We start from the raw sequence: 10,118 nt of genomic DNA, 5'->3' as shown, positions 1-10,118 counted from the left end.
TGTGCTTTGATTGTCGATTAATGGCTGCATTGAGTTCTGTCCCTTATCTCACCATGAGAAACGGTTATTAAACAAAGCCCTCTCCAGCCTGGGTGGATAAACATGTTAAACAGTTTCCATTTGAACTTCACATGCTGATCCAAAGGATTCTGTAAGTACACAGGTGCATACCACCAGTGATAACATCTGGTTCAAAAGGGAAAAAATACTGCATCATTCAGGCTGTTATAGCACTCACTGAGGGCAGCTACAGTTTCCCTGAGAATAGCTGCTGGTTTATTTTACTGCAAGAATGTTTGTATGAAGGATTTTATGGCACTGTAAGCTGCCTGATCCGCATGCACAATATAACCTCTGTTGAATTTTTTTCCTTCCTTCTTTCTTCTTTCCCTTGTTCCCCTCCACCCCCTTCCCCTGTAGCAGTTGTTTGTCCTCGAGTTTGAGCTCCTGGAGCTCCTGAGAGGTTTTGCTACCTTCACCAGCACTGCTCATTTACAGGATCAAGCCCAAGCCAGCCACTGTGAGGATGTGGCAGGAATATTTCCACGTTCGAGGTGGTGTTATGGATGTTCTGCTTCTGGGCTCTGAACATACACATCCAAAAGTCTTGGGTCAAGTCAGTAGGCAGCAGGGAGAGTTGCTCCTTTTGGATTTCCCTCTCAAGGCTGGCCACGTCCAGCAGGCACTGATACCATCTCCTATGCACAACCATCTGTGTTCAGAGAACCTGTAGGAGTGTGTAAAGATGGTCATGGCTATGCTGCCTTGTCACAGCTTCCTCCTTGTGACCTTAAGGCCAAATGTTTTGCTGCCCAACTTGCTGCATCCGTGAGATGACTTTAGCTGGGTGAAGGAAGGGCTGCAAGGGAGGCTGAGCGGGCAGAGCAGAAAGATGGGACTGCTGAGGGAGCTGGGGGTGTTGAGGCTGGAGAAGAGGAGGCTCAGGGGAGACCTCATCACTCTCTCCAACTCCCTGAAAGGAGGTTGGAGCCAGGTGGGGGTTGGGCTCTTTTCCCAGGCAACTCTCAGCAAGACAAGAGGGCACAAGAGGTCTCAAGTTGTGCCAGGGCAGGTTTAGGTTGGACATTAGAAAGAATTTCTTTCTGGAGAGGGTGATCAGCCATTGGAATGGGCTGCCCAGGGAAGGGGTGGATTCTCCATCCCTGGAGATATTTCAAAAGAGCCTGGATGTGGCACTCAGTGCCATGGGCTGGGAACCACGGGGGGAGTGGATCAAGGGTTGGACTTGATGAGCTCTGAGGTCCCTTCCAACCCAGCCAATTCTGTGATTCTATGATTCTATAATGGGTTTCTCAAGCAATATCTCAGCCTCCTTTTAGTATCCCTGTTGAAAGGATGAGAGCTGCTGGTGCTGAAGGCAAAATGACAGGAGTTCAGCCACAAGTTCTGGAGGGAGATGCCAGCCAAGAGAGTATCCCATAGATAGCTCCAGTGACAGCTCCTTGATGCTGAGGCAGCAAAAGGCTGAGGACTTGCTGGGTGGCCAACACCCATCAGGCAGAGCAGTCCTTGCAGGTGACAGTGCTGAGTCCCAAGTGCCCAATATGCAGCATCATCATCCTCAGTGCTGGGTGGGTGCTCCCATAAGTAGAGGTGCTAACTGGACATCAAGACAGCCAAAGGCCATACTGCTTTTCCTTTGGTTTACTTCTGCCCAGCCTTGCACCTTGGTGCTGGAAACATCCTAAAGAGCATGCAAGAGGGCAGTCCAAAACCTGAGTCTTGCATCCAGAAGCACGAGACAGCCTAAGGAGGGCCCTTTAGCCTGGTACAGCTTGGCCAGGACATGGCCAAGCACTTTGTTCCCTGTGTCCCTCAGGAGCAGCCTGGGACCTCCAGGAGCACAAGCTCCAAAGAAAAGCCAGGGTGCAAGGGGGGAAGAGGGACCTGCCTGTGCCAGGCTTGGCCAGCCCTGGTGAAAGTGTGGGGCTCTCCAGGGAGCTGTGGGCTCTCAGCTGTGGGGGCTTGTTCCTGTAGATTGACCTAATCTCTCCTTGGCTGTCTCGGTTGTGCTGTGACTGGTGTGTGCAGGTTGCAGGCAGAGAGCTGACTTCTGAGTAAGAGTGGGGGTTTTGTTTGTTTGGTTTGGCTTTTCTTCTACTGGAGCAGCACTGTCAAGTCTGGGCCAGCTACAGGGCTCTGACAGCCTTTCTGCAGGAGACCTTGATGTCTGCTGGCACTGAAGGAAAAGTGGGTTTTGCTTTGGTTTGTGTTTTTTAATGAGAAGAAAAACATTATCCAATTTTTTTTTTTTTTTTTTTTTTTTGGATCAGCGCTCTTTGTGAGAACATGAAGCCAGCTGTTTTTTCCTTACCCAGCCCTTTCCACAAAGCACTCTTGTCTCTTTTAGCACCTTCTCTTGCTCACCTGAAGCATCCTCATCACAAAATAGGTCTGGGCTGCTGACTCAGTCCTGGCAGAGCTGTGCAGCTCTCCTGAGACGTACACCTGTGCAGGGCAATGCCACCAGGTGTAAACCTCCTCTGGAGATGGGGCAGAATCATAGAACCATAGAATGGGCTGGGTTGGAAGGGACCTCAGAGCTCATCAAGTCCAACCCTTGCTCCACTCCCCCCGTGGTTCCCAGCCCATGGCACTGAGTGCCACATCCAGGCTCTTTGGAAATATCTCCAGGGATGGAGAATCCACCCCTTCCCTGGGCAGCCCATTCCAATGGCTGAGCACCCTCTCCAGAAAGAAATTCTTTCTAATGTCCAACCTAAACCTCCCCTGGCACAACTTGAGACCTCTTGTGCCCTCTTGTCTTGCTGAGAGTTGCCTGGGAAAAGAGCCCAACCCCCCCCTGGCTCCAACCTCCTTTCAGGGAGTTGGAGAGAGTGATGAGGTCTCCCCTGAGCCTCCTCTTCTCCAGCCTCAACACCCCCAGCTCCCTCAGCCCTTCCTCACAGGACTTGTGCTGGATCCCTTCCCAGCCTCCTTGCTCTTCTCTGGACCTGCTCCAGCACCTCAATCTCCTTCCTGAGCTGAGGGGCCCAGAACTGGACACAGGACTCAAGCTGTGGCCTCCCCAGGGCTGAGCACAGGGGCAGAAAAGGAGGTCTGGTGCTCTGCTTGGTTTGTACCTCCAGAGTGGGGGCCTGAAGGAGGCTTCAATTTCTGGGCTTGCTAGCAAGAGAAAATGGTGTGGCCTGGGCTTGTCAGCACAGCCAGGCTGCATTATTGTGACAGGTGGAGGAGAGAGAACTGTGGGTGTGGAAAAGTGTGGGTGTAGAGAAACTACTCAGTGGAGGGGTGAGGTTGGAAGGAGTGGATAAGGAAGAGCCAGAGGCGTAAGTGTCAGGATACTGGTGAAGTGGCTTCTGTCCGTGTGCTGCTCTGGCTTCACTCGTGACCTTCTTCTGGACAAACCCTGGTGGGGTTGCTGGTGTAAGGACAGTTCTCCCAGAGCAGATCACCCTCTGAAACCCTCAGGAATGTATCACAAGGTCTTGGTGCTCTATGGAACGACAGCCCTGGTGTCTCCAGTGTCACAGCTCCTGCCCAGCAGCAATGGGTAAAAAATTATGAACTCAGAGCCACAGCTCCCCTGGAGCAGCAAGATGCCCAGGTGATGGCAGGCAGAGCCCCTTCCCTGCTGTGTGCAGGAAACCAAGCATCCCTGGCTGAGGAACTGGTGGTTCTGCCATTACCTGTCCCCTCTCACTGGTTATAATGCCCAGTCCAGAGAGGGAAGAAATGGAAGCTGCTTTATCCCATCTGCTGCTTTAAATGTAGGTGCCATGTAACTCAATCCTGAATCTCAATGAGGCATGCTCAAAACACAGAAGTCCTCAGTGAGGTTACTCATGGGTCATGAAGCAGCAAAACATGGTCTCTGCCACCACGGGGCAGGGAAGGAGGTTAATGTTTCACAGCTCAGCAGAGTGGGTCTGTCAGTGTTTGACTTGGTGGAAATTATTTATTGACAAGGAGGGTTTCCAGACTGTCTCTAAGAAAAGTCTTTGGGAAACAGTTGGGATTTCTTCCAAGTTAAGAGGATCTGTGAGTTGAAAACTGACCCAGAGATGCACACTGCCATCAGTTACATTTAGGAAAGGAAAGATTAAAAAAAGCTGAGGCAGAGCCAGGCACTTAAAAGGTAGAAGTCTCTGCATTGGTTCCAGTGGTAAAATGCCAAATATTGCACCAAATGCAGAGAAATTAAAAATAGGCCTAATATGGAGTTTCTCATCACAGAAAAGGACACCTGAGAATGTCTGAGATCTGGCCTCTCATCAGGAGATACAATAATTAAGGAAGGTCTCATTGTAGTCTTCAGCCATAGCCTTATGCTCAGCATCCTTAGCAGCCTTCTTTTTACTCATCTGCCAGTTTTCTTTTTGTTTCCCTTCCAGTTAAAAAAAAAAAAAATGAAAGGAGATGAAAATACCTGCTCTATTTTTAATCCTATTTGTCTGTAGATAAACTGCATGTTAGATGGATGATTCATAGATCTTTATCACTTCATGAAGTTTAGACTATAAAAAGCCTACTCCTCTTTTTTGAATTATAAACAACCATGTAAGCCTTGCTGCTGTTACTCGAAATCTAAATTAGACACAGAACTTCTGAGAGCATTTTTTAGTTCCTCACAGGGGCCACGTGGCCTTTGCAAAGCAGTGGGGAGCTTCTCCACTTCTCCTTTGGAAATTCTGGGCACAGCATTCCCAGTTCCACCTGGGAAGCCCAAGCTCTGGAGCTCATCTGGTGAAGCTGGGCACGGGTGGATGCTGTGTCTGACCATAACAGGGGCTGTGCCCAGCAGTCTGCATCTGGCTCTCTAAACCCCAGAAACTGCTAATTAAATTAGGATTTGCACATGATGAGGGTTTGGGGGGGTTGGTGCCAGCTTTTCACACTGCCCCTCTGTTCCCAGGACAAGTGCAGGGGACAGCCTTGCAGTCAGCTCCTGAATGTTTGCAAGTTGTTCTGTGACCTGTGTGGGGGACTGACACTTAGTTATAAGAAAACTGACTGAATGGTGGGTTAACTGCTGAGTTAGGAGTCAGGTGAGTACTCTTGAAATGAGACTCACCAGCAGAGCTGCCTGCCACTGACCAATCTTGGAATTTTGTACTCAGTCCTCTAATTGGCACCTCTCCTCCCAGGGGAATAGAGGCTACCCCCAAATCCACAGGAGAGGAATTTCAGCACAAAAGCATCCCTGAGGGCAGGTGAGAAATTAGGAATAGCCTCCTTGGACAGGATTTCCCTGTTAATATCATATTGTACAAACAAAAAGAATTGGGTGAATTTGCCTTTTTTTTTTTTTTTTTTTTTTTTTTTTTCCCCTAAACTAAGAGCATTAGCTGGAATGGTGGGAGACACTGGACAAAACCTGAGAAAGCCTTGACCTCAAAAGTACTTGTCAACAGAGGCTGAAGCCTCTTTTGAATGAAGACCACGGGTTTGGATTAAATTAGCACCTTCTTCTGTCACTGGAAGAAGAGAAAATCTGAGCCTGGGCTTCTGGGCCTCCTCAGAATTTGTACATTGATCTGGTTTCCACCAACCCCAGCTGGAAACTGATGGTTGATCATAAAAACAGTATAAAAGCTGTGGCAATGTTGTATCTTATGTATGCTATTAAATCTGCCAGCTGACCCAATCTGCACTTGACAATGTTTATTTTCTATCGTGCATTTACCTTCAATTAAAAATTCAGTGGTTGCAAAGACTTTTTAACCTTTGCCCACAGTTTTTCTTCTGATTTAAAATCATGCATTTGCTTTCTCTCCTTGTTGATGTGTGTTACTGTGCTTCATGCAGCTGCTTTTTTAAAATGCAGACTAAAAGGAAGGAAGGAACAGTAGTGAGAATTCTGTGGCTTGCTAACCCTCCCAGGCAGATCATTGGGAAACCTGGAGGCTGTTCTGCAGATTATTTTAGTAATGGTACATTAATGATCTGAAATACAGACAACAGCTTGCACAAGGAGGATTTTAGTTCTGAAATAATATGTGTGTATTTTATGTGTGTATTATATGTGTGTAGGAGGATGTACAAGAAGGAAGGAAGCAAGTTTGACTTATCTTAGATCACGTTTGGTTCTACAGCATAGAGAGAAGCAAATGCTGGGCATTCTAGTAGACCAGAACCAACCCCTTCATCCAGAAAGAGAAGTTTGCTACTTCAGGGTCTCTTCTTCTTCTTCCAGCATTTTTCTTCAACTCTTTTGTGGCCAGTGACACAACTCAGCATTCAAGCCAGCTGAAGACTGATCCCTCCCATTTCTGAGCTGCTAATGAGGGTGAAGCTTTGGAAGCTCAAGTGATCTTTAGCATCCCAGTAATCAGACACTTGCTGGGGCTGGAGCTGTCACTTAGAGGCTGGCACAGCAGTTCAAGGAATTGAAGGCAGCTTCTGCCTCTGCTTGTGACTTGGGAGCATGTGAGTCCCAGCTGGGAGTGCCAGGAGGGTAGGTGGATAATTCCAGCCCTAGCCATGAGGTAGCAGCAGTGTGGAGCTGGAGGGAGGGCTCTGCCAAGGATTAAAGCCAGTGTGACAGGGCTGTTCTTCCAGCACTCTCAAAACCTGAGGAGGAAGAGCTCCATCTCTTCTAGGTTAGTGTAAGTACTAATGCAGAGGAGAGGGTACCTTCCTGCAGACACTGCCCAGTTACTCTTCTGAGCAGTCTAGATCAATACTCCCCATTCTGCCAACATACCCAGGGGGCTGATTTTTCTTTGTGTTTAAACCTTTGTAGCAAATTATGAAAAAGTGTTAAATGGTCATTCTACTGGGACACTGACAATGGATGTGGCAAAGACCTGAGGAGTGGTGTTTTCTGCACTACAGTAGTAACACAAATCTTGTTGTGTGGGATGCAGAGAATAAAATCTCTGTATCAGTCAACTAAAAAGGATATCAGCAAACAGGCTGTTTGCAAACTTGACCTCAATAGATTAGGTTAATGAAATAAAGGAGGGGGGGAATATGTCTTCGCTTGAAAAGGAAAAAAAAATAAATTAATGACTAAGAATTTACCTCGGTGTGCTGAGAACTGATGTTACTGCATGAGCTGGGCATCTACTAACAGTTATACTTTGCATACTTTGTATTTTCATGTGGAGCTTTAAGCTGAATGTTTTTCTGCGAATTTATTCTGTTACAAACTGTTTGCTCTTTAGCCTCATGGCCATTTCTGGAGCCTGTCTGTATTTCTGGTTAAATAGTTGCTTATTACCTTTATAGAGTTCCGTAGCCAACAATGTGATGCTCAGCCAGGGGTGTCATAGTAACACTCTGTCTGCTAACAAGGAGGAGCTCTACAGAACTGCAAAGAAAACCCAAAAAACAAAAAAAAAAAACCAAAAAAACAAAAAAAACAAAAAAAAAAAAAAAACAAAAAAAAACAAAAAAACAAACCCCTAGCATGTGAGAAGTGTGTTTATATTGAATTGTTGGATAAAGTTGTGCAACCCTATATGCAACCAAGCGTGGTCAGGCTGCCTTTTCTGCCAGGGATGCCATCCACCTCTGTTTGGGTAATGCCTGCATCAGCTGTTTTGTCCAGCCTTCCACCTTCTGCTGAGCCTGCTGCTGCTGCTGGGTGTTGCTGCTGCACCTCAGCCTCCCTGGGGCTGAAGCTCTTACTCCTCACAACACCTCCTCCTCCTCCTCTTCTTCTTCAGGTGCCACAGTTCTCCTGAGCCTGCCCATGCTAGAGACCCCGATGGGTCGAGACAGTGGAACAAGCCTGAAGGTAAGTAAGACTTAATTAAATAAATGGTTTTTAATCAACATGTCTGTGGATAAATAGCAAAATCCAGCAGCAATTCAGCTGTCAGCAGCTGCCAGGCAAGGCTCCTGCAGGCTGCTCTTTGCAGGAAGCTTGCTGGAAATACATTGAAGCCCAGGAAACACCAGGTACAGAGCTAGAGCTCTGGTTGCTGGATCAATTTTTTCATTAGGTGGTGGCTGCTTCTGAAAGTAGTAAACCCAGGATGATTTCTTGACTTCTTTGGAGACCAGTTTGCCCACTTTTATTCATGAGGTAATGAAAGCAATCCTTCCCACTCTCTAGCTCCTAATTCTCTTTTCTGTATTGGTGGCCTATTTTTCTGCTTAAGGACAGGGAGGGACCATTGAGTCACACTCTCCTCCTCCTCCTCTCATTTAAATATTAATATGATGAATTATTACTGGAGTAACAGCTGTGCACTACTCATATCACAGCAACATAACCTTCCCCTCCTCATCGGAGCACAGCTACTCCTGACTTGCATTTTCTGGTCGACTTTCTCCCTTCTTTGGATGATTTTTTTTTTAACAGTTACTTTGTTAGTTCTGGTGTGGTATCATTAGGATAGTTGTTTGTTCTGGTTTTTTTTTCTGCTTAAATATTAGTGATACTGAGGAAGTCAAAAGATAGCTTCAGTAATGGTAAGTTTAAATGTCTGTGTGTATTCTCCTATGAGATCTGTTTGTTTAGAGAGAAAGAAGTATAAGGGATTAAGATAAATCTAACTAACACTTAAAACCATCTCTCTCTTTGAGAATTCCCCAGATAATAATATATTGTCTCTAATATAAATAAAAATTTGTATATTAGTCAGCCAGTGTCTCTGGAGATTTCAGAGGAATATCTGACCTTGTACCTAGAAGTACTCGTGCTCTGCATTCTCTGCAGATAAAGTATTATGAGAGACTGCTAATAAAATCATGAGACAACTCTGTAAAGACTGCTGAGAATAAATCTTTGGCATCAAACAAAGAAGTGGAAGGGAAGGAAAGATGAAACACCATGAATTAGCACAATTCTTTTGGAAATACTAAAGCAAAGCACACCCCAGCAGATCTGGAAATGTTAGCAGAAGTTTCATGGGTAAAGGTCCTCCTTTGCTAAGCCCCTTTTGCCTGGTTTGTGCATGTGTGTGTGGTTTACATATTCACTGTCTTTTCTCCTTGAAAATGTCACTCTTTTGAGTACTTTTGTGCTGCAGAAGGGGCAGCTGAGTTCATTGGTTTCTGGACCACTGTTGTGGAGAACTTAATGGCACCAGGAGTGTGTAGAAATCCTGTTGACTGGATTTGCTCAGTCGCTCATGTTTAGCATTAGATGAAACATTATACTCTCTGCTCTTGTTACTTAAGGAGAAAAGAAGCTGAGCTGCCCTTGCAAAGATTTTAAAATACAATGCCCAACTTTTTGTTTGAAATTTTTAGTTTAAAAAGTTTGTTTTAGTAAGTTTGTTTTCTCAGAGCCAAACAAAACGCTTCCCGTTTGAATAAAATATTGTTTTATTGCTTTGGTAGGGTTTTCTAAATTGCTCATAAATGTAATGGGGAATCTAAAAAATTAATCCCAATTCATAAACAATACCCTTCTATTACCACTCCTGAAAAAATCAGTAGAAACTTGCTTCCCAATCAGCCTTTACCAATGATGAGAACAAGGGAGGCAGGAGCTTCTACTGCCCAAGAACTTCCCATTCAAATTCAGTGTCTGGGCAGGGGCTGGGGAGAGAAGGAGGCAAAAGAAGGTACTGCAAAAAGTTTTTCCAAGTTGTTGACTGCTCTGATGTAATGCTAAAATTAGTGTTGTTACTTCCTGAAGAAATTTTCCACCCTGCTTTTTCCTGAAGTACTCAGTGGAAACAAAGAGCGTGATCCTGACTCTTTGCAGTTCCCACCGTAGTCAACAAGAGTGAACTCGTGGTCTGAGACATGCTCTGTCCCACCCATACACGTGTGTGTATAAAGGATGGGGTTTTCCTCCTCTGAGTTATGTTCCTCCAAAAGTTTGTGAGAGTTGGAAATATTTTTTTTTTTTTCTTCTCAATTTTCTTCATCTTCAGCTTAGGCATTTTGAAAATTCATGTGCAGGTTACTGTGTTGCAAATTATTTGGCAAAAATGCTACTTTTATAAAAAAACTTGTAGCCTATCCACAGATAAAATCTCGTTTCAAACAGTCTTTCAGATGATTATCTGCAGTGATTGCAAATGAACCTTGTAGCAATCTTGTAACAACTGTCCTGGGCTGAAGAGAAACCTCTCAGAACTAGGAATAATTTACGTAACCCAGTTTAAAGCTCTCACTAAATGTTCCCTTGTTAAGAGGATTGTTATACTTAATGTGTGAGCAGAAAATGC

General features: G+C 45.4%; 1 protein-coding gene across 9 annotated transcripts in view; it reads left to right on the top strand.

Annotated features, from left to right (window-relative positions):
* Positions 1 to 6,507: 6,507 nt before the first annotated feature.
* The window catches only part of MAPK6 (mitogen-activated protein kinase 6), a 34,911-nt gene continuing 31,300 nt past the window's right edge, over positions 6,508 to 10,118 (top strand). For 3 of the 9 annotated variants that reach the window (XM_071755180.1, XM_071755178.1, XM_071755174.1), the window contains exon 1: positions 8,183 to 8,406. The gene's annotated coding sequence lies outside the window, so the exon portion shown is untranslated. Of the gene's footprint in view, positions 6,591 to 7,441; positions 7,509 to 7,655; positions 7,727 to 8,182; positions 8,407 to 10,118 lie in introns of those variants that run through there. The other 6 variants (XM_071755181.1, XM_071755179.1, XM_071755176.1 and 3 more) reach the window with 4 other exon arrangements.

The sequence above is a fragment of the Heliangelus exortis genome, chromosome 11 (assembly GCF_036169615.1).
Source record: "Heliangelus exortis chromosome 11, bHelExo1.hap1, whole genome shotgun sequence".
In the NCBI taxonomy this organism is placed as follows: Eukaryota; Metazoa; Chordata; class Aves; order Apodiformes; family Trochilidae; genus Heliangelus; species Heliangelus exortis.
This window is presented reverse-complemented; position numbering and strand designations above follow the sequence as displayed.